We start from the raw sequence: 23,667 nt of genomic DNA on the forward strand, positions 1-23,667 counted from the left end.
TCCTAATATACCAATAAGAAGTATATAAGTAAATTGAAAATATGTGTGATTCTGGTTGTTCAGCTGTGCTTCTGCTTCACCTCTTTGGCATTCTAGGTTCAAGCCCTCATGAGCTTCCTTCAGTGATATTGCGACTGTTTGCTTATTAAGTGCTAGGAGTTGGGTAGCTTTGGTGTTAGATTATTTAATACTCATAGTAATCTTGTAGAATGAGGAAACACATGGTAAGTAGCCTGACTAGGATTTGGAGTCAAAAGTGTTATTGCCTGAATTTTCTAGAGGTTCTCAAATTTGAATAGTTCTCTTCCTTCTTTCCTGACTTGGCTGACTCCTCTTTTTAGAGTGTTTCACTAGGACCCAGTTGTCCACTGGCCTTAGCCCTTCTGCATTGTCATTTCCTGTTCATATTTTTACTTCCCTCCTTGCCTAACTTAGATTATAAATCTGGTACTTTTTAATATTATCCTAAAGCTCTGTTTTAGACTATACAGTTCTCAGTTCTAATTGTTTTCTTAATGTGCATTTAATAGTAGAATTGATTTACGGTGTAAGGAAGAAACCTTGTTGATATATACTGGCTACCCCCTGCACATTTCTACACTTGACTTGGTAAAAATATGTATGTAACTGAGATGTTGGCATGGAATGCATATCAAATACAGTTTTTTCTCTGTGTCCCTTTAAAATTGTATTCAGTGGGGATAACCTTCTCTTGCCTGTGGTTGAAAACTTACTTCTTCCTCTACTTACGCCCTCTTTAAAAGACCCAGTGATGGTAAAGGGTGGTGATAGATGGCTATTTTTTCTTTTTCTCTGCTTATTCTTTTCTCCTGAACAACTGTCTACCACCTAGGCCTCTGCTAGAGTAGAATACTGGCCAAAGGAGAGAGAAGGGACACAGTTCCATGTTAGCTGGGTGGATTGGTTCTCTAGGTGTCTGTGGGCATTTTTCTGTGTTGTTTAGAAAGAAGATCCCCATTGCATAATATGGAATATGTTTACCTTATATATATATTTTTTTCTATATATATCTTATATAATATAATACATATATCTTATATACATCATACATATTTTATATATCTATATAATATATATCACATATTTCATATATGATATACATATATCACATATATATCATATATGATATACATATATGATATACATATATGATATACATATATGATATATATATTCCTTGAATTAGGGTATTCTTGGACTTGCTTGCTACCCAACCCTTTGCACTTGGCTCTTCTGAGATTCTTCCATAAAAGAAATGTTACTATTGATGCCCTTTCACCCGCCTAGATGCTTTGCTGGGAAGACTTAAAATGGTTCCCTGTAGGCCTCATCCCATATTGCCTTCCTCTGGCCCCAGAAACACACCCACTGCTCAGAGGTACTGCTCAGGCTTCCCCGAGGAAGCCCTCTGCTCTTGTCCTCAGCCCTGCTGCAGGTTACCAGTGGTTCTTGTTGCCAGGTGGGTGCACATTCATGGTCTGTCTTTCTGCAGGACACTCATCATCCCCTCTTTGAGAGGTGTTGGTTGAAATTACAGTTCCTTGAACTAGTATAAAACCGAAAAGATCACTGTACTTGAGACCAGTCATGGAAATATTTGGGTCATTAGGATTTTTTTTTTTTTTTTTTTTTTTTTTTAGAGAGAGAGAGAATGAGAATTTTTTTAATATTTAATATTTATTTTTTAGTTTTCGGCGGACACAACATCTTTGTTTGTATGTGGTGCTAAGGATGGAACCAGGCTGCAAGCATGCCAGGGGAGCAAGCGGCCCCTTGAGCCACATCCCCAGCCCTCATTAGGATTTTTTTGATGGACAGTTTCAGTTTTTGCTGACCTGTATGGTTGATTTGAAAGACAAAAAGAGTGCATTTTCATTTCTTCCCACCTTCCTTCTCTACCCTTTGATTTTTTTGTGTTTTGTGTTTATGTTAAGATCTTTATCTTGAACTCTCTGTTGCCAGTAACTCCAGTGTTTAGCTATTCCTTTTTAAATGGTTTCAATGCTCATCAAATTCCTTTTATAGGGGTTTTCCATTTTTGGATGTGTATTTTAACCACTTTTTTTCAAGAAACATTTTATCATTATAGGGTCCTTGAATTCTTGCATGTTTTATCCTGAAACATTGCCCAGTCTTGAAACTGACTTGAGCAGGGCTTTTCTGTTATTTGCTTTTTTCTGCCCAATAATATGTAATATGTTTACCTTATATATATATTTTTCTATATATATCTTATATATGTAATATATACTTTATATATATCTTATGTATAAGATATATATATTTTATATAATATATATATTTTATATATACCTTATATAATATATACTATAATACATATATCTTATAATGTATATAATATATAATATGTACATCTTACATATTATATATATATCTTATAATCTCTCTCTCTTCTCTTTGATTTTAATTATTTTTCCTTGTGCTGGGGAGCTGGAATCCAGGACTTAACACATGCTAAACAAGCTTTCTGCCACTAACCTATATCCCAAGCCCTGCAATCTCTTTTTGGTCTTATATGTCTTGTTTGGCTTTCTCTTCAATATGACTACTTTATCTTTTTCTTTAAACTTGATTTTTGATTCCTTAGATTATATAGAACAATTTGTGCAAACACTTTTATTCCTAGGGTACTTTTTTTTTTTTTTGATGAGCATTTTTCTTTTCTTTTGCCCATGTGTTAAATGTTTATACACCTGTGTCTGTGATGGTGTTGGATTTAGCCCTTTTTGGGTAATTACCCATTTCTGAATTGGTTTCTGTTGAAGAATAGTCACTGTGCATCTTCCATTCTGGTTGGTTATTTCCTTCAGTCTGGGAGCACCTCAGTTTGTGTTAAGATGGATGTGACTTTTGTTGAAAGTTCTATCTTGTGACGTAGTGACTACTGCTCTTTCTTTCTGCCTCCATGCCCCAACCCTGTCTCACTGTGGCAATGACTCAGGATAGGTTCTGAATATTAAAGACAGCGTGCCTTTGATGTTCCTCCATCTTCAGTTCTACCTTCCCTATGAATTCCAGGGTGAGGTTTATTATGCATATGTGTGTGATTATATTCCCCTAATTATATATGGATCTTAACTTTTTCTATAGGATAGAAAAATACGGCCCTTACTTTTCAAAATGTGGCCCCAGCCTCCCTTGCCTTTTTTTCCTTTTTGGTGGGTACCAGGGATTAAACTCAGGGGCACTAGATCACTGAGTTACATCACCAGCTCTTTTTTGTATTTTATTTAGAGACAGAGTCTTACTGAGTTGCTTAGCGCCTTACTTTTGCTGAGGCTGGCTTTAAACTCAGGATCCTCCTGCCTCAGCCTCTCAATCACTTGCCTTTCTTACTTATTCTTTTCTTCTCCCTCTTTTGTTCTGTAGTTGATTCATCCCAAGCTTGGGACAATATTTGCCAGTTGATCACATATCTGGCCCTTCATATTATTTAGTTGCAAAAGTGCTTCATACAGATTTCCTTTATGGATCTCATTATAATTTAACATGATTTGTTTGCTCTTCAGTAATTAATCTGTATTTCCCCTTTTAGACCTAGTAAAATTATAGCAATCTGAGGACTTGGAGGGATATTTCAGTTCATTATATATTAAAGAACATGGAATAAAACTGTGATGTTAGCATTCTCTTTTCCTCAATATTTTTGCAGTAATTTTTAAGTTCAGACACAGAGAATGTTATTGTAGGCCTTGAAGTCAGAATTTATGTCTCAATTTATATCTTCTTCTCTTTCTGGTTTTCCATTTCCAAAAGAGAAACTAACCCCCAAACGATCTCCTTCTAGTATCTTTTAATTGGGTCATCTGTGAACTTTTACTCTGGGTTTGACAATTATTTGATTCATGAAGAGGAGACAAGAGATCAAAATGTAGACTGGGCAGGGGAAATGAAACTTGCTTTGCTTTGTATCCATCTTGTACTCTACACCTTACCTACATTCCCACTTTCAGTTTTTAATGGGAAATCTGAGGAAGGGGTCCTGTTTCTAATAAGTAAGTTAAAGCTTACAAGGTGCATGATTTACCGAGGTGTTGAAACTGGACTTTAAACCTGAGGTCACAGGACTCAGCCTCAGGAATGAGTGTGTTCTGAGATTTGGATTCCTTTTGCCCCAGCTAAGAATCTCTTTCTCCTCTACATACAGGTGACTCAGGTTCTCCAATTTTCCTCCTTTGCTCTGGCATTCAGATTCAACCCTTTGGTGAGAGTTTGTATTACTGGCAATAGTGTGTAACACATAAGTTATGATCTTTCCACATGTCTGTTTCAGAAAATATGGAGATTGTACTGTAGTTTTGACATTTTGAGAAATTGGTTGATTGAATACTTCTTGTGTGTAGAGAAATGAGCTAACACAAGCCTCTCTTTATTACTGCCAGCAGTTCCCTTGGATTGTCCATGGGTTGACCCAGCTCTCATTTTTAATACCTGCTATGCAGGTTACATCTTATTCATTGAGATCTTGGTAAGATCCTGATGAAATATAGTGAATCCCATTTTACATCTGGGAAATTGAGGCTAAAGGTTGTTCACAAATGGGCCAACATTACACAGCTAGTCAGTGGGGAAGTTGGGGTTTGAGGTCTTGTCTGCCTGGCTGTAAGGTCAAGTTCTTCCTTCTCTGAAAAGCTCTTCTTCTTATATTTCTGTCTACGAGAGAGGATTTGAGTCATTTACCAAGCTTGGAGGGCAGATGCTGCTTCCTGTGATAATATGTCCCTTGAGTTACTCCCAGCCAAGGCCGTGTATAGCATTTTGGTTTCATTTTTGCACAAGTTCTCTACCCTGATCTCATATTAAATAGCCAGGAAGTGGGGTTGTGATTGTGGCTCAGCAGTAGAGCACTCTTCTAACATGTGCAAGGTGTTGGGTTCGATCCTCAGTACTGCATAAAAATAAAAACGGGTATTGTTTCCAACACATGACTAAAAAAATACTAAAAATATAGCCAGGAACCTTTGGAAAAAAATACCAGTTTTTTCATCAAATCATCAAACAAAGTCATCAAATTCTGGGGATTGAGATCAACAATAATGTCTTTAAAAGGCTTAAGGAACTTGGTGCCACCAGGATGGAGGACCACTGTCAACAGGCCCCTTAGATAGCTGACTGAAATGGCTCAAGGCTCACATCTGTGTTCATTGTCCCTGTGCAGGTGTGCCCTTGACATTTCTTATCAGCACTGCTTCACTGAATCCCTGTATTCAGTATGTAAATATCATGAGGAAGAATAACTGTCACGTCCATCTTCTCATGAAAGTGCTCCAGGAACAACTCACTTGACTGAGGCTAGGTGAGTTCAGAGCTTCCCTTGGTAAGCCCCTTTGACACCAGAGAGAAGTTACTTGTAAGGTAAAATAAGTCCTTTACTTGAACTTTCCCTCTCTTGGGCAGTATTCAGAATTGATCCTGTCTGTAATCTTGAAATATGTGACAGTTAACATCACACCAAGACTCCTTGCTACGCCATTTAACCAGTCTTCTCATAATGTATGTGCCTCATTCTTTCAAACTGTCTAACAGCAAATCTATAAAGCCAAATCTAATGTTGCATATACAGCAGCCTGAGTTTATATCTTAGCTTGCTATTGAGCTGGTCTTCAACAAAACTTTCTGTAGAAAATATGCAGATAATTGAAGGAATATTTTTGGGAAATGCCCAGTATTTATTATTTCTCACTTCTTTGCAAAATATTCTCATTTTTAAATATAATTTTAACTTACCTCAGTAATTAATTCAAAATGAAATTTTTATATGAAGTAGTATTTATAATAAAAGCGATATTGGAAAGTCTAGATAATTTAAAGTCATTTTCTGAAGGTGCTTGTAGCCTCTTAAATTATAGTTATAGCAAGTTGAAGTTCAAATTACAGAAATGGATTTTTTGGGAACATAGAGCAGAAAAAGAAATTTGTGGGTAGGACAATTTGTATTTCATGAAGTTCAAGGTTGAATTGAATAATTATGGACAGTTTGAGACCAGTTTGAGGGCTTTTTGGCCTTAACCATGTTGGGAATTTGGGAATTGTAGTGTAGTGCAGTAGTTCTTGATTCTGGCTGCCCAGTGGAATCATTGGGAGCTAATGAAATTACCAACATCTGGGACCCACTTACCCAGTTAAAATCCCTGGAGGTGGTGCCTTGACAGATTTTTTTTAAATGGCTTCCCAGGTAATTCTGTTCACTGAGGATTGAGAGCTTGCAGGATCCGTGACCCTGACAAAAATCACAGTATTTGTCCATGCATAGTTTTGCAGTCTTGCAAGGCTGAGCCTGTTGAATCTTTGTGGGCAAAGACTTCTTACTCTTCTGTTTTTTCCCCCAATAGATGATAGCTCAACACTTCCTTTGAGTGCTCAGTAAAATATTTGCAAATAACTTTACTTGGTTTTAAATTGCAGACAGTCCTTGACTTAGAATGGTTGAAATTATGAAATTGACTTTGTCATGATGCAAAAGTGATACCTATTCAGCAGAAACTGTACTAGCAGTTTTGAATTTAGGTATCTTCCTGGACTAGTGATATTGCTGTCTGATCTTCTCTAGCGATGCTGGGCAGTTGGCAGTGAGTTGCAGATTTCAGTGAGCCTCACCATCACAGATCACAGGGAGAAACATCCTATGCTCCACAGTGTACCATTGCTAAGCTGTGATGTTCTGTAGGGTAAGATTAAATGCATTTTCAAATTATGATGTTTTCAGTTTGATGGGTTTATTAGGATGTAATCCCATCATGAGTCCAGGAATAGTATTCAAGAATTGAAGTTGCTTCAGACTAATTTTATTTCCCCATATGAGCATAGGACAGTTTATATAAATATTGTTTTTAGGGGTACAGAGCAGGACAAAAAGACTGGTGATGGCAGTGGCAAGTCAGAGAGCATCAGAAGTCCAGGAGGTGATGGAGCGCTGTCCTGATACTCCGAGTCTGGGGAAGAACCTGGAAGGGATTCTGTGTGCTTTTAGTTCCCATCTCCTTAAAGCAGGCAACACAGGGGTAAGTATATGTGATTGTCATACCTGGAAATAAAATTCATCTGTGCCTCCTCAGTGTGGATACAGTATGCTTCTGAGCAAACCAAAGAATACTGTGGTGCAACGAGAAATGGATTCCTCCTCGTGGTAGTTAAGCATAATTCAACAGCTGCTCTGTAGTTCACCTTTCTGTCATTCATTTATCTAATGGTGACTGAAGAGCTTAGGAATAAGGCACAGGTATTAAGTGCAATTTAGTATTACTCCAAGCTTTTGCATTTGTAGACAGGCTGCTTTACTGTATTTTTTCCAGATTAATTGGTCCTTGTCATGGGTAGATATTTGGCTTTTTGAAAGACTTAAACCAAAACATTAAATAAAGTGGCAGCTTAGAATTGCAAAATGATTTGCTTTTAAAACAAACTGAATTGACCCATGAGGTTTTGGGGAATGACTTTTTTTTCAAATTATATTTTCAAGGAAACAAAACGGATACCAATTCCAGATGGGTGTTTGTCCTTTTTCTTAAGTTAAATAACAAATCTATTTATTACAAAGGCACAAGTTCCAATGTAAAGAAAACACAATAAAAAAGAATGCCCACTTCCAAATGCTTTATACATGTCTTTAAGATATTTATTTTCTGAGTAATCTCCTGTAGGATATAGGAGATACTGGAAATATTGAACCTGAAATTTGTTTTTATGTAATAAGATACCAGAAGTATCAGGTTTGGCATGAATACAGTTAAATTTGAAAGACTATGGGAGTTTTTTAATTAAATATTTTTAAAAAAATTTTTTTTGTAGTTGTAAATAGACAGAATGCCTTTAGTTTGTTTATTTTTATGTGGTGCTAAGGATCAAACCCAGTGCCTCATACATGCTAGGCAAGTGCTTTGCCACTGAGCTTCAGAACAGTTAATACGGAAGCACATTAACTTTTTTGTTACTTAGTATCCCCTTTTCCCAATGAATTCCTAACATCATGTTGTCAATTTTCTCAACCTTTGTTTTAAGGAATTTCATGGTGCCTGACCCACTCTGGATATCCCCACCTAGTAAGTGCAGGATGTTTTGATCAGAATGAGTACTTTTTATCTGGTATCTGACATCTTTCCTACTCTGTTTGGACTATAATATCAATATTTGAAAATGTTTTCTCCAAATATTGCTTCATCTGTATTATGTTATAACCTGAAAGCAGGTTATTTTCTTGGTATTTTCACTTATTACTATATGGGCCTGAAGTGCGGGAGTCATGAATGTAGCCCTGATAGGTAAGAATTCAGAGCTTTTCTAATCTCTGACTAAGTTATGTACTCCTACTTTCATCAGTCTGAAATGGAACTGAAATAATCTTTTCTTTCCTTATCTCTAGGGACACTGTAAAGATTAAAAACAGAAATTTGTGCAGAAATGTCTCTACCCAATGGATATTCTGATGTGTAGATATAAAACACATGCCTTAACATTATCTTCCAAAGCTGTTTAATCTTGTTTTTTTTTTTTTTTTGTTTAGTTGGCATTGGTTGTTTTTTCTTCATCAAGGCTAAAAAAAAAAAAAAATTCAGAACCTGGCATGAGTAGCATAATTTTCACATTTGACAATTAATTTGCAAGAGATGTAGCATTTTTTAATAAGTACTAAACACTTCAGCTCTTTCTAGCAAAAGAGGTTCTATTTTTCTCTCTGAAAAAACTGCAGCTGGAAGGGAAATGCCAAGATGGTTTGCTTCCCTCAGAGGAGAGAGGAAGATAGATGATGTCTTCTGTTCATCCTTAAGAGGACTTGCATGCACAAGAGGACAAATGGCTTCCACTTTCCTTCCTGACCTTCCTGCCTCTGTGTGTTCAGAGGCTTTGGGATGTGTGCTACAGATGCCTTTGAATGGAAACTTGGGCTGAAGGTGTTGTGCTATAATGAACAAAGCCAGAGATCTGGTATTAGAAAACAATTTGTATTGAAAAAGAAACAAGATTAAAAGACAATGGGCTGGAGATGTGGCTGAAGCGGTAGCTCACTCACCTGGCTTGCGTGCGGCCCGGGTTCGATCCTCAGCACCACATACAAACAAAGATGTTGTGTCCGCCGAAAACTAAAAAAAAAAAAAAAAAAAAAACTCTCTCTCTCTCTCTCTCTCTCTCTCTTAAAAAAAAAAAAAAAGACAAGGTATATGTAAACACAGTCAGGTGAGTTGCTGGATATGTTACCTGGTTCTATTCTTAACCCACACATTATGGAAAACTCCCAAGGTCTGCATTTGGCAAACTGGAGATCTGGGAGAGGTGATAGTCTAGGTTCTGGGTTAAGTCCAGAGGCCTGAGAACCAGCAGAGCCAGCAGTGATGTAGATTTTAGTCAAAGTCTGAAGACCTGAGAACCAGGAGAGTTGGTGGTGTAAGTTCTAGTTCAAGTCCAAAGGCAGGGGAAGATTGTCAAGCAGAGATGGAATTGTTTATTCTTTTTAGGCCTTAATGATTTGGATGAAGAACACATTATTGGGAAGGGCATTCTGCTTTACTCAGTCTACTGATTCAAATGCTAGTCTCATCCAGGAACACCTTCACAGTTACCCCCAGAATAATGTTTTATCACATATCTGGCCACCCAAAGGCCTAGTCAAGAAAATTAACCAGAACACTGGGCAAAGGTATTCAGGTGCTTGAGTTCACACAGAGGCATGGAGCAAGCTCATGCTGTTTTGAGTTTCCCCTCAGTCCTGTCTTTTGAAGGCTGGGGCTATTTTCAGTCCTTCACCTGAGTTGTCTGTGGGGCAGTGACCACACTGTGGAGTCTGTCCATGGTAACCAACAACCTTTTTAGGGAAAGGATCACTCTCCCAGTTCGTCATCAGTTCTAGCAGCTGGATGTTGCTGCTCGACTTCCTGTGGGTTGCTTGCCTATGAGGTGAATAATGATAATTTCTGTAAATGAAAACTGTTCAACCTGTGATGAAAATATCTCGATTATCCATGTTAATAGTGGCATAGAACAACAGCTAGTTAAAATTCACAGTAATTCAAAAACTCATTTAAGCCTATCTTTCCTCTGCTAAGAAGTAACAAAATTAATAGCTCTTTCTGTACCTGCCCACTCAGAAGTTGGTGCTTCAAGAAATGAAATGACAAAAAAGGCAGGTGATTTAGAGGCAGAAGGAGAACTGCCTTGGGTAATATATGGAGTGTTGTCTAAGTTTCCCATTGGAATAGATTTGGATGTCAGCTCAGTGCTCTGCCTGGTGTTTCAAGTTTAATGAGACAGCTGCAGAATGCACAAAAATCAGTTTTAGAACATGCCTCAGCCTTCCCATCTGAATGACTTCAGTTCCCTTCATCTCAAAACTCTGTTTTTGAATAACTACCTTATCTTTCTAATCTTGGCTTAAACCTTAGTTCCTCAGACAAGCCGCCTCTGGCTATTCTTTTTTTTTTTTTTTTTTTTTGGTAAATCTAGAAATAAGACCCCTGTTTCTATTTTTTAGTTTTCTAATTATCTCTTACTTGTATTACTAGTTTCATTTGCTGGCCTGTGACCTGCAAATAGTTTAGTGCCAGTCACAGGTTAGGAGATTGGCAAATATTTTTTGAATGAACATTAAGTGCTATGGTTGCTTCAGAAAAAGATGATATCTTGAGTGGCTCTGTAGACCATCTGTGGCGTTGGAAGTATTTTAGATCCACACTATCCAATATGGCAGCCACTATCTGTGTGTCCTTCTTGGATACTTAAAATGTGGTTAGTGTAAATGAGGAATAGAATTCTTTTTTTAAAATTTTTTTTTAGTTGTAGATGGACACAATATCTTCATTTTGTTTATTCATTTATTTTTTATGTGGTGTAGGATGGAACCCAGTGCCTCACACATTTGAGGTAAACGCTCAACCACTGAGCTACAACCCCAGCCCAGAATTCTTAATTATATTTAAAGGTTTAAAAAATATTTTTAGTTGTAGATGGACACAATACCTTTATTTTGTTTATTTGGTTGTATGTGGTGCTGGGCATCGAACCCACTGCCTCACATGTGCTAAGCAAGTGCTCTATCATTGAGCTACAACCCCAGCCCCAGTTTTAAAAATTTTAATTAAATTTAACTTACATGTGGCTAGTGGCTACCCTACTGGATTGAATGGATTTTGAGTATGGGACTTTATTAATTTTTGACAATTAAAAATATTGGACTACTATGCCATTATATAGGCAATTTCTGAAGCTGAAAATATCGGCTAAAAGTAGTATTACGTGTATAATGCAGTCTACAATACATAGTAGGTATGTTCTGTTGTTTAGTTGAGAAATATGTAGAAGATCTTAGGTCCTTTTTCTTCCTCTTGTTTTAAAATTTTATTCGTTTTCGGCAGTATTAGAGATTGAACTCAGGACTTCTCACATGGTAGGCAAATGCCCTACCACTGTTACATACATACCAGTCCATTTAAAAAAATTTTTTTTTACATATTTTTTTAGTTATACATGGACAACAAAATCTTTATTTTGTTTGTTTATTTTTATGTGGTGCTGAGGATTGAACCCAGTGCCTCACACATGCAAGGCAAGTGCTCTGCCACTGGGCCACAAACCCAGCCCTAAATTTTTTTTTTTTTTTTTTGAGGCAGGATCTTGCTAAGTTGTTGAGACTTGCTTTGAACTTGTGATTCTTCTGTCTCAGCCTCCTGAATAGCTGGGATTACAGGTGTGCACCACCATGCCCAGCTCTAAATTTTTATTATTTAATATATCAGATTGGGTATAGACATCCTGGACTTAAGTTTGAGGGATAGTTCATTAGAAAATAAGGGTTAGGTTTACTTTGTATTCAGGTCTTCTGCAGGTTTTTTGTTTTTGCATGACTGATCATCATCAGTAGGTATTTACACAATGTTTATCTTATGACTACTTAGCACAGATTGGTCTTAGAAGATAAAAGCTTTTCAAATGAAGACTGGAATTTAAAAAAAAAAATTGTCATATTAAACTTGAATAATTTATTAGCACTTTCCAATTAAAGGTAAATTTATTTACTTTTAACAAAATAAACTTTAATATATGAGAGCTATCAGACTTAAACTGCTATTTTGTTTGTAGTATTCTACTCAAAATTGGGATTGAAATTGGGAACATAGTTATATTTTTTATTAAAAATAAAATGTTTAAAAGACCTGTTGTATGATTTTTTTGTGAAATATAACATGAAATTTACATTTTAGCTTCTTAATGTGTACAGTTCAGTGACATTAAGTACATTTATGCTGTTTTGTTACCATCACCCCATCTGTCTCCAGAATATTTTCATTATCTCAAACTGAAGCCCTGAACCCATGTTAAATGACTCTTCATTTCCCCATTCCCAGCCTTGGAACCACTATTCTACTTTTTGTGGATTTGATTATGGATTTAAAGATTCATGTCCTTAATCATTGTCCAAACCAATAAATAGTGCTGTTATGGATGTGTTATCTCTTTTAAAATGACTGTAACATAACTAAATGCATAATTGCCTTATATTGGGAAATGGTGGGTGCTTCTTGTTAAGGACCTAAAACTAATCAAATTTAGTCACTGCTCCTAGCCATCACTAACCTTACATGCTCACCAGAGTCTGATCATTTCTCTCATTTAAGAAAACAATAATTCTAGAAAATTACTTTTAAGTGACAGGTCCGATGGACTTTTTTGCATATGTTCTTGGTATTCCAGACTTTTTACCAGCCTCCCCGGAGAAAGATAAGAAGGCTTAGTTTTTTAATATTTTTTATGTCTTAGCTTATTAATGTAATGTCATTGTGGACACTGGGCAACAATGAAGAACAAGACCATTCAAATTGATAAATTGAAGATGGCTTTTGGTCATTTAAAGAGCAATAGGAATTTTGGAAATTTGAAAGAAAATGTTACCTTCACCAGGTGGCTTGTCTGGATTGTAAACTTTGTTTAGGAAACTAAGCAGTAGCAGGCGACATAGCCCATGACCTGTCTGGAAGAAAGCAGCAGTGAGTGGCACATAGGGCAGCCTGTTCTAAGGGCCTGAGAGGAGTACAGTCCATGGCATGTAGAGGAGGAATCCGTGAATCCTCAATGGACACTAAGTGGAGAAAGCTTCTTGAGATCCGTGGTGGCTGCAGTGGTTGCTGAAGGCCACAAGCCATTTAGATAGTGCACATGGAGAAGGAAGTTGCTGTGAAATGGAGTTGCCTTGGTGGAGGAGGCCACTAGAGTTGCGCTTAGATCTGGGGAAGAGCTTCGGGCTTTTCCATTCAGCTGCAGAATGTGGTATAGTCTGTGGAGGAGAAGAGGGCTTGGGCCCTTGTGCAGCACTTGGATCAACCTAGTGGAACCCTGGCCTTTTGGAAGCTTGATGAACTTGTACTTTTAAAACTTGTCTGGGAATGGTGCATAGGTGAATCAGAGAAGGTAAATTATTTAAGAGTGGTTAAAATAATTATTTAATGTTGAGATGCTGAGGGTGTCCACATTTACTCAGTTGCAGTTTGAGTGACCAAAGTGACAAAGAAGTTGTAAATACAGAGACTGACCCAAATGGGATGAGAAAGACGTCAGTAGTGACTATAGTGATTAGGTCATGATTTATATAGCATAAATTCTAATATGTACAAATGTATAGATGATGAAAAGTGAGTGCTGTAGTTAGGATCTAGGATGTCCCCCGGAGACCTGTATGTAAAGGGCCTAGTCCCCAGAATGAGGAGGAGGTGGAAACTTTAGGAGGTTGGGCCTAGTTGGAGATCTTTAGGTCATTGGGAGCTCACCCTCAGGGGATTATGGGGCTCAGCCTTTGGTGAGGTAAATGGCTTTGCTCCAGCACATGCTTCTGACAAGATGTACTTAGCCTCCCTTCCAGAAGTATAAAAGCAGTGGGCCCAACTGGATTGAAACTTCTCAAATTTTGAGCTAAAAATAAACCTTTTCTCTTGATAAGTTGATTATCTCAGGTATTAGTTACAGTAACACAAAGCTGACTAACAGCCTCTCTTCTGTCTTTGCCCTTTAGTTTCACCCTACCAATATTTACACATTCTCTTATGTTTATTCATAAACTACATTTTTATTCAAAAAGGTCATCCATCCTTCATGTTCACTGATCAATACCTTGTTTATTTTAATCATCTAGCAATTTGGAGATAGCCTGTATTAATACATGAAGATAGCCTGTATTAATACATCTATTTTGGAGATAGCCTGTATTAATACATGAAGCACTCCTCTATTAGTTTACTTAGCCAGTCCCCAGTTAATAAAAATGTAATTCTTTGGTTGTTACAAGTCATATAGTGAATATCCTTGTTCATATATTCTTTTGCTCACATACTGAGAGGTGTTTATATATGTAGGTTCACATTACTGCAAGTGGTAGTGCTGAATTAAAGGTACATGCATTTAAAATGTTGCCCGATTGTCTTCCCATAAGGTTTTGCCAGAATTGCCTATTTCTTAGACCCTCATCAACAGCCTATTACTGATTTGAACTTTGCTGGTCTATAGTTTTAAAAAAATCTCATTGTCATATATATATATGTGTGTGTGTTTTTATATGTAATATATTTAGTGTAGTTGGACACAACACTTTTATCTATCTATCTATCTATCTATCTATCTATCTATCTATCTATCTATCTATTTATTTATGTAGGCTGAGGATCGAACCCAGTGCCTTGCCCATGCTAGGTGAGTGCTCTACAGCTAAGCCACAAGCCAACCCCTCATTGTCATTTTTAATTACCATTTTTCTGATGAGTGAGTTTGAGCATCTTTTCTTAACTTTTAGAGGACTTTGTAATTTTTTTGGGGGGGGGGGAAATTTCCTGATACTAGATGGTTTCTTTTTTTTTTTTGTGCTGGGGGATGGAGCCATGGCATGCGAGGCAAGCACTCTACCAACTAAGTTATTTCCTCAGTCCTGCTGATTTCCATTGCTGAATTTAGATTTTAGACTTATATGGAATACTTCTAGTGCTTTCTCCTAAATCATGATTCTGTAATGTTGGTATAATTAATATTGGAATAATATTAAGACAACAGTCAACTATTCATGTTTTATTTAAAGTTTGTTTTAATCAAGGGTGAATGCCTCTGGGTGTAGTGGCGTATACCTGCAACCCCAGCTACTCAAGCAATTGAGGCAGGAGGATTGCAAGTTGAAATTTAGCAAGACCAGCTGATGGATTGCAAGCCTTAGCAATTTAGCAAGACCCAGTTTTAAATACTGAAATGAGCTGGAATGTGGCTCTGTGGTTTAGTCCCCAGTATAGAAGAACATGAAAGTGAATGTCAGCTTTTTCAGATGCCGTTAGAGTGTTTGGGGAGCTGATTATATAATTTTTCTGTTTTGCTCATAGGATAATTAGACGAACAGATTTCTTGTCTTTAATTTTCCCTGTATACTAGTGTGACTGCCACCCACTGCCTGCTCTGGCCCAGGAGTAGTATTCTCCTAGTGGTTTCTGAGTTTGTCTGTGAATATTTTACATGGGATTTTGTACAGAGTAAGAATGCATAGTGAATAAGCGTGAATTTGTGGTTTATATCCTACACTTAACTGAAAACAGCTTTTCAGAGATCATTGATAACCTCCTAGTGATTCACACCCCCATACACAATTTATAGTGTTTCATTCTATTCATCTTATCTGTGGTATTTCACCCCCTGACCAGTGTTGTTACTCCATTTTCCCAGTGTGTTTTCCTTCCTCAATGCCTATGAGGCTAGGAGCCATGCTTCCAGCTCCTTGGTGGACTCTTTGTCTTCTGCCTCTGAGTGTCTTCTGGTAGCCTCCCTCTTTGGCCTCCCTGCTTCTAGGATTACATTATCACTAGTGTGGCGTGTGTTCTCTCTCGTTATGCTAGCTTAGTCCGTCTCTTGGATTAACATGGGTATGTTCAGAGGGAGCAAAGATGGAAGGCAAGATCCAAGTGCAGGAACGTCAGGCTCGTGCTAATGGACGGGTGTGACTTGATTCCTGAGGAGAGTGGATGCTGTAAGTCCTGTCAACACTGTCTTTGATGAGTGTTCTCTCTGTATTGGGTGAACTGCTTTCGAGAGACTTTTCAAGTCTGCAGGAGGACCTGGAGCCATCAAGGGCTCTCTCTGCACGTGGTTGGTGCCCACAGTTATTTCTTGAACACAAGGCCACATCAACAGGTACATTCTTTCTCCAGGGAATACTGCTTTTAGTGATATCTCCTTTAGGGGTTTGATATTAGAAGCCAGGTGGATAAGGAATTAATGTCTCTGAATTCAGGTCAGACCACTTAGGCCACGTTGGAGTATCTTTCTTTAGTGATGACCACTGGATAGCAGCAAGCCACACACCCAGTGAGCAGTGCCCTAGTCCCTTCTAAGAGAGGCTGGCTCTTCCTCCTTACCTTGGGTTCCTGATATTATTCAGATGCTGCCCATTTTCATGGGGCTCCTTCACCCCAGTTGGGCCCTGATTGTTAAGAAGTTCATAAATATGGGGAGTGTAGTTTGTTTTTCTCTCTCCTTCCTGCCTGTGGTTTCATCTGCCTACCCAGAACACATTTATCCCTCCTCTTGCATGATAGCATTTCAAACATGGAAGCTCTGCCCGTTTGATGTCTCTCTGTCTCCAGCCTAAACCTTCTGATTTATGCTTTTCCTTTTCTAAATACTTAATTTCTGGACATGTACACTTTTCTAGGTATGCTTTAATTTCTGTAGGCTTGCATTTAGTACATTTGATAGGGGACATTGGAATGATTATCTCTCAGGAGATCACATCACTACCTCTCCCATTGTTTATAAACAGAGTAATAATCTGACTAGTGGGCACAGTAGCACACATAATTCCAGCTATTTGGGAGGCTGAGGCAGGAGGATCGCCAAGTTCAATGCTGGCCTCCACAATTTAATGAACCCCTGCCTCAAAATTAATTAATTAAATAAATAAAAAAGGGCTTGGGATGTAGCTCAGTGGTAGAATACCTCTGGATTCAATTCCTAGTAACCCCCCGCCCCTCCAAGAAAAAAACTATAATCTGATTAATTGTCTTTATTTACAGTAATTCATAATGCTTATCATAAAGGCATTAAGAATTGTATGCTTTTTTTCAGAATGTAATGTGCTTTTCCAACCCTGTGCCCCTGCTTTGTCACTCTGCATATAAAAAATGCATATGTGTAGCATATATAATATACATAATTATGTATATATGCATAAGTATATGTACAGCACATAAGATAGCATATGTAATTATATGAATAATATGTAACCTGCATAATTATATATACTTATATGTTTTTTGTAATTATATGTGTGTGTGTGTGTGAGAAGGAATATTTTCCACATCTCATTTTCCAAACTAATTTTAGGATAATTTCAGAATCTTTCAGAGAATGGCCCAATCTTTTAAAGTTTTAGGTCTCATTTCTTTTCTGGCTTTTTTTTTTTTTCAATCCCTACCATACTTTTACAAAAAAAAGTATGGTAGGGATTGAATCCAGGAGTGTTTTACCTTTGAGCTATACCTCCAGCCATTCTTAAAATTTTGAGACAGGGTCTCACTAAGTTGCCCAAGCTGGCCTTGAACTTGTGATCCTCTTGCCACTGTGCCAGGCACATGTCTCTCTGAATCCTGATACAGAAAGCCTGGCCTGTTGAAACCTAACTCAGAGCAAGGCTCAGGTTGTGGTCCTGGATCTGACCCTGTCTGTGGAGCACAGTTGTCACCCATGACCTGTTCCTCTGTTGGCTTCCATTAAGCTCTAGCAAGGAGGTATCCACAAGTGAAGAGCCTGACAATGTCTTTTATTACTTGGGAATATTGATTATTTTTTATGTTGAGTTTTTTTCCAAAGGAAAGGAGAACATTTCCTGCATTTGATAAAGTCCTTAGCGTATGTTGTGGCTTATTTTGTATATTGAGCTCATGACATTCCTTTGCCAAACTTGGCTTCTCCAACAGCAGCTCAGTTTGTCAGGCTGGGTCATCGTCATTTGCTGTGTACCTTGTGTTAGGTAGTGATGATATCGGTAAGTGAAGAGAGAAGAAAAGAAATGGTGGAGTCTCACTAATGATTGCACTGCTCTGATCCTCAGAACTGCTTGTGTAAGGGTCCTAAATCCACCCAAGACGGTTCCTTCCTAGTTGTAGTATTTCCTTCTCTTGCCCTCATTCCCTTCTTGGCACTAGAATGGCCAGTTTTCCTTTGGCTGCTACTTCTTACTCCTGAATCTACAATTAGCTTGCCTCCTGGCCTGGTAGAAGCCCACCAAAGAGAATTTTTAGTTTTCAGTTCTTCTATACTTTCCTTCCACATCTCATCCATCCTCCCCTCCTAGACAAAGAGTCTTCCAGAATGGACTTGGCTTGCATTGAGGCTGTGATGTTACTTGGAGGACCTGGAAGTAGGCCACAGATTGTGAATCAGCTATAGCTTTGTGTATATGAATGGTTCGATCATGTAAATCTCTTCCAGAAAGAACATGTATTGTCTTGAGCAACTAATAATAAAAAAAAAAAGAACATTATTAGTATCAGTGGAGAAATGTTTAAGATCCTTGAAGCTAACTTCAGTTCGTGTTAGCTTTAGGCTTTTTTTTTTTTTCTTTTTCTTTTTTCTCCCAAGAGATAACTCATCTTTGGGAAATTTACAGATGTTCACCCTATAAAAGTCAGTGAATAGGGATGACTGACAAGAGACCACAGAGCCCTCTACTCATTAGAATTTCCAGCTTACCAAGTGTAGATGTCTGACAGCTTCTCCTATAACATCTTCTTTCTCTCATTTTCGTTTTTGTCTTCTTTCTGACTCCCACCCTGCCTGGTCTCAGAGCATTCCTTTTATCTCTCAGGAGATCACTGCTTCCAAGAAGTTCTTTCCCATCACTCATTAGCGATGTCACAGTTATGACTGGGTAACAAGATTTTCTTCTCTAGGTCTTGTTTTCCATCTGTGCTGAGCCAAGTGCTTGTCTGCTGTATCTTGTCCGACCATCTGTCCTGAGTTTTTGCTGTCGTTGTTTTTGATATTTCCAGTTAGTAGTTTGGAGCAGCAGCTTTTGATGTCTTTTTGTGAGGTCAGGGTTATCTTCCCCTTTTATACTCTTAATCTTCTCACCAAATGTTTCCTAATACTGTGGCATTTGATGACAAGTGTTCTAGGACATAGCCATGACCTGTGGTTTTGAATATATGTGGCTGCATTCTCCCAAATTTTCTTAACAAAAACATGTGCTTTCAGATGGGGTTTCTAGCTCAGTGGTAGAGTGCTTGCCTAGCCTGTGTGAGGCACTAGGTTTGATTCTCAGCACCACATATCAATAATAAAATAAAGGTGCTTTAACAACTAAAAAAATATTTAAAAAATGCTGTGGCAGGCACTGTTCTAGGTGCTGGTGCCAGTAGGAGGTGAGGTTTGGTGCAGACACAAGTCCCTCTTCTTAGGGAGCTTGCAGTCTTTTTCATAGAATTAAAAAACAAACCTTTTTATTTTTATTTTTTGGAACTGGGGATTAAACACAGGAGTCTTCTGAACCCATGAGCCACATTCTCATCCCTTTTTTATTTTATTTTCGGACACGGTCTGTAAGTCGCCAAGTATGGCCTCAAACTTGCCATCTTGTTGCTTTGGCCTCCTGATTCTCTAGGTCCACAGTGTGTGTGTGCCATTGCACCTGACTAAAGAATGTACTCTTTAGGGATAAGGAAATATCCTGCTCCAGTGACTTTTTCATTTTTAATGGGTATCGGGGATTAAACTCAGGCACAGAACCCCTGAGCCCCATCCCAGCCCTATTTTGCACTTTTTTAGAGATGTGGTCTCACTGAATTGCTTAGTGCCTCACTTTTGATGAGGCTGGCTTTGAACTTGGGATCCTCCTGCTTTAGCCTCTAGATTCTCTGGGATCACAGTGTATGTGCCACTGTACCTTACTAAAGAACATACTCTTAAAAGATAAAGAAAAAATCCTTCTCCATTGACTTAAAAAAATTTTTTTGTAGTTGTAGATGGACGATATGCCTTTATTTTATTAGTTTATTTTTAACCCAGTGCCTCACATATTGTAGGCAAGTGCTATGCCGCTGAGCTACAACCCTTGCCCTCCATTGACTTTTTAATACATAGATGGGAGAAATCAATTACCGGTTAGACTGTCATTATTTGACACTCTGATTTTAGGCCATATAGTTATGGAGTCTTTTTTAATTCCATCATCAAAATGATGCTAGGACAGGGGATGTAGCTCAGTGGTACAGTGCTTGTGTGCCATGCATAAGGCCCTGGGTTCCATTTCCATCATTGGGAAAAAAGTTGGGAGTTAGATGTTTGGCTCCATAGTAGAGTACTTGCCTAGCATGTACTGGTTTGATCCCCAAAAAACACCTCAAAACAAAGTGGTGGTAATTTTAGGGCAGTTGTGAGATGTGTGCATGTGCATGCATACACACACACACACACACACACACACACACACACATACACACTTCTTTAAGCTAATTACAAGAGTTCCAGATTAATTCAGGGTACTGCTTTTATAGATTTAAATGAGCCTTTGCATTTGTTCTCTTCTAGAGTAACAAACTGTCTAATGTTTTATTTATTTTTTATTTTTATTTTTTTAAAGAGAGAGTGAGAGAAGAGAGAGAGAGATAGAGAGAATTTTTAATATTTATTTTTTAGTTCTCGGCGGACACAACATCTTTGTTGGTATGTGGTGCTGAGGATCGAACCCGGGCCGCACGCATGGCAGGCGAGCGCGCTACCGCTTGAGCCATATCCCCAGCCCCTGTCTAATGTTTTAAAAGTTGTATACTTTTAAAAATGTTTTACTTAGTTCAGTATAATTTTACATAATCTTGGGGTTCATTTTGACATATTTAAAGTTGTATACTTTAATTTATGTGTTACCCCTATATAATAATTTTGTATTTCCCCTACATTATAGTAAGTAGCTTTTATGAATGGTGTGAATGGCAATAGGTATTTTATTTATAAGAACAAATTTTGACAGCTTCCCCATAATAGCCTGAAAAGACATGCCTGACACATGAAAATTATTTTCTTAAATCTCATGTATTAAGCAAAAGCATCAACTCATTTATTCTAGGTTGAACTTTTAAGATGTTTAACTCTTGACATTAATATTGCAAAGAGTATGTTTCTCCCATGTGCTACATTTTCTTCGGAATTGATATTCCCTTGGAATGGAAGAATTATGATGGCTGATTCAATTTAACAGCAATAACTACCATCCTAAAAAATGTAAGAAATGTTGATCAAATAGCTTAATGGCACTTTTAATGTATAATATGAATCAACTTCCAAATTTAAGCCAAAATTTATCTTTTTTTATACTTAGGAGTCTGGAACCTTCAACAGAGGTCTTAGGGCCTGCATCATGTACAACCACAAGAATGTGATGTTAATTAGAATAAGTTATACTACATGTATGAGATGTCAAAATACATTCTAATGTATATCAAAAAAGGAATTAAAAAAATGGGAAAAAAAAAGAAGTCTTAGGACCTGATATTTTTTAACCTCCATACCTGCTTTCTGCTGACTCATGGCAGATGACTGGATGTGTTGGGGAGGGATTAGTAATACTTACAGGCTCATGTTTTCTCATACAAAGGTTTCTCTCACATTCTGCACAAAACTGACAGGTTCTGTGCACCTAACTCATGATTCCTTACTCATCGCCTTTTTACCACTGGAATTGCGAATTCAATGGGACAAAAGATCATCAAAGTAATTCACATGTCTATTTTTTGACAATTTAAGATACATAATATATTTATTTTTAAATTTTTAAAGTTTAAGACAGCCTAGACAAAATAACTTAAAAGAGTTTTAGGTCTGGGGTGTGGCTCAGTAGTAGAGTGCTCTCCTAGCACATGCAAGGCACTGGGTTCCATCCTCAGCCCCACATAAAAGTAAATAAATAAAAGGAAAAAAGTAACATAAGAGTGTTTCAAGTAGAATGTGCTCATGGTGAACGTGGCTCAGTTTTTCTATTTGAATTACAGAAACTCAAGGTTGACATGCCTGTTTTGATGCCTTGTGATTGGTTAAGATAATCAAATCAACCTTAGCAAGTCCCCCTTTTTATCTCTCTGGGTGTGGGTTTAAACAGTTGCAGAATGGAGGCTGTGTTGTTGTGCTTTTTTTTTTTTTAAATTTATTTTTATTTTTTAATTGTTGATAGACTTTTTTTTTTTAAAAATATTTATGTGGTGCTGAGAATTGAACCCAGTGCCTCACACATCCTAGGCAAGGCGCCATCGCTGAGCCCCAGCCCCAGCCCCAGCCCTGTGCTCTTCTTATGTGGAAAATTTCTTTGCAGATATGTTGTTAGAAGCATGTGCCAGGCCTGGGGGGTGTAGCTCAGATGCAGAGTAATTACCTAGCATGTTTGAGGTTTTTTCCTCAGTACCTCAAAAAAAAAAAAGACCCCAAGTAAACCCACGTACCATATATAAATAACCATTTCATATTCTTTTCACTATCAGAAATTGGCATGATTCATATGGTGTGATGTGTATTCAGCCTTAGGAGAAGGCTTTGTTAGACATCACCTGCCCCTGTGCCTATTTATTTTGATTAGTTCATTCTTGCTATTATGGTCTAATATAGGAAACTTGGTTTTATCCGGCCTAGGAATCTTCACTCTCATTCTTAGTTCTTTCATTCGATAAGATTTTAATAGAATACTACTTTTGAATGAGTTTTTCTAATCTTTGTTTCAAAATTCAGTACTGCTTCAAGCCACGCTCTGAAGGTGAGTGCCAGAGGGTTGGGCAGGAGGCAGATGAAGAGGCCTGAGAGTCTGGGTGACCCAAATCCCTAAAGTACTCAATTTGAGAGTAAAAGAAAATCTCCATTGAATTATAATTTCTAGGAAAAAGAAGCTTAAGATCTGTCTTTTGAAAAATAACCAATTATTCCTACTAGTACTGCTAATGAGTTAGAGATTTAACTACTCCCCCTTGAATTCTAGGTATTCAATAAGTTTGTATAATAAGGTTTCCTTATGAATATTCATTTATTAATTTCACAAATATGTGCTACTTTTTCATATATGAAGTCTGATGACATATTTCCTCCATTCAACAAGTTCATCATCTCATGGGAGAGATTAATATATCAACAACTACAACAAAATCTGTTATGTGGAGGATCACTGCTAGATAGGCAGATACGTATGTGCTGTGAGGCAGTTTCCTGACTCGGGAACATCAGAGGTTTTCTCATGGTAGTTGTCAGGATGAGCAACTGGGCAAAAGGGTGGGAGGGCTTTCCTTGGCTGAGGAAGTTGTATTTGCATGTGTGTCTGTATGGCTGACATTTGGTGAGAGGTGACTAAAAAGACAGGAGCTTTTTTAGATATTCAGGAATGAAGGTAAAGAATTTAGATTTTTCTGAGAGTATTAAGCAGAAAAGTGACCTTATAAGACTTAGATAATTTTTTTTTTTTCACCAGTGTTTGAATCTAGGGACTTAGTCTACTGGACCACTGGGATTACAGGCCATTACCACACCACCATATGATTGCCACCATTATTAGTTATGGAAAATGACAAACCCCTCCAATAGTGAGACCTGGAAAAAGGGGAATGAGAAGGAAAGCCATATATTGAGAGCGTTGATCCTTTTTCAATACAT

At 37.7% G+C, this 23,667-nt stretch overlaps 1 protein-coding gene and 1 long non-coding RNA gene across 11 annotated transcripts in view; one reads left to right on the top strand and one right to left on the bottom strand.

Moving 5' to 3' along the window:
• Positions 1 to 23,667, top strand: part of Fars2 (phenylalanyl-tRNA synthetase 2, mitochondrial) — a 491,273-nt gene that overhangs the window by 13,790 nt on the left and 453,816 nt on the right. For 2 of the 10 annotated variants that reach the window (XM_040282165.2, XM_078020496.1), the window contains exons 2-3: positions 5,201 to 5,338; positions 6,877 to 7,043. The exons of 7 other annotated variants lie outside the window; for them this stretch is intronic. The gene's annotated coding sequence lies outside the window, so the exon portion shown is untranslated. The remainder of the gene's footprint in view (positions 1 to 5,200; positions 5,339 to 6,876; positions 7,044 to 23,667) is intronic. One more of the 10 variants, XM_013359662.4, reaches the window with a different exon arrangement.
• Positions 17,125 to 19,023, bottom strand: LOC144366333 (uncharacterized). Its single transcript, XR_013425365.1, has 2 exons — positions 18,739 to 19,023; positions 17,125 to 18,502 (listed from the first exon to the last, which is right to left on the bottom strand). It is a non-coding gene; the product is annotated as an uncharacterized LOC144366333 (long non-coding RNA).

Source organism: Ictidomys tridecemlineatus, chromosome 8, assembly GCF_052094955.1.
Source record: "Ictidomys tridecemlineatus isolate mIctTri1 chromosome 8, mIctTri1.hap1, whole genome shotgun sequence".
Classification (NCBI taxonomy): Eukaryota; Metazoa; Chordata; class Mammalia; order Rodentia; family Sciuridae; genus Ictidomys; species Ictidomys tridecemlineatus.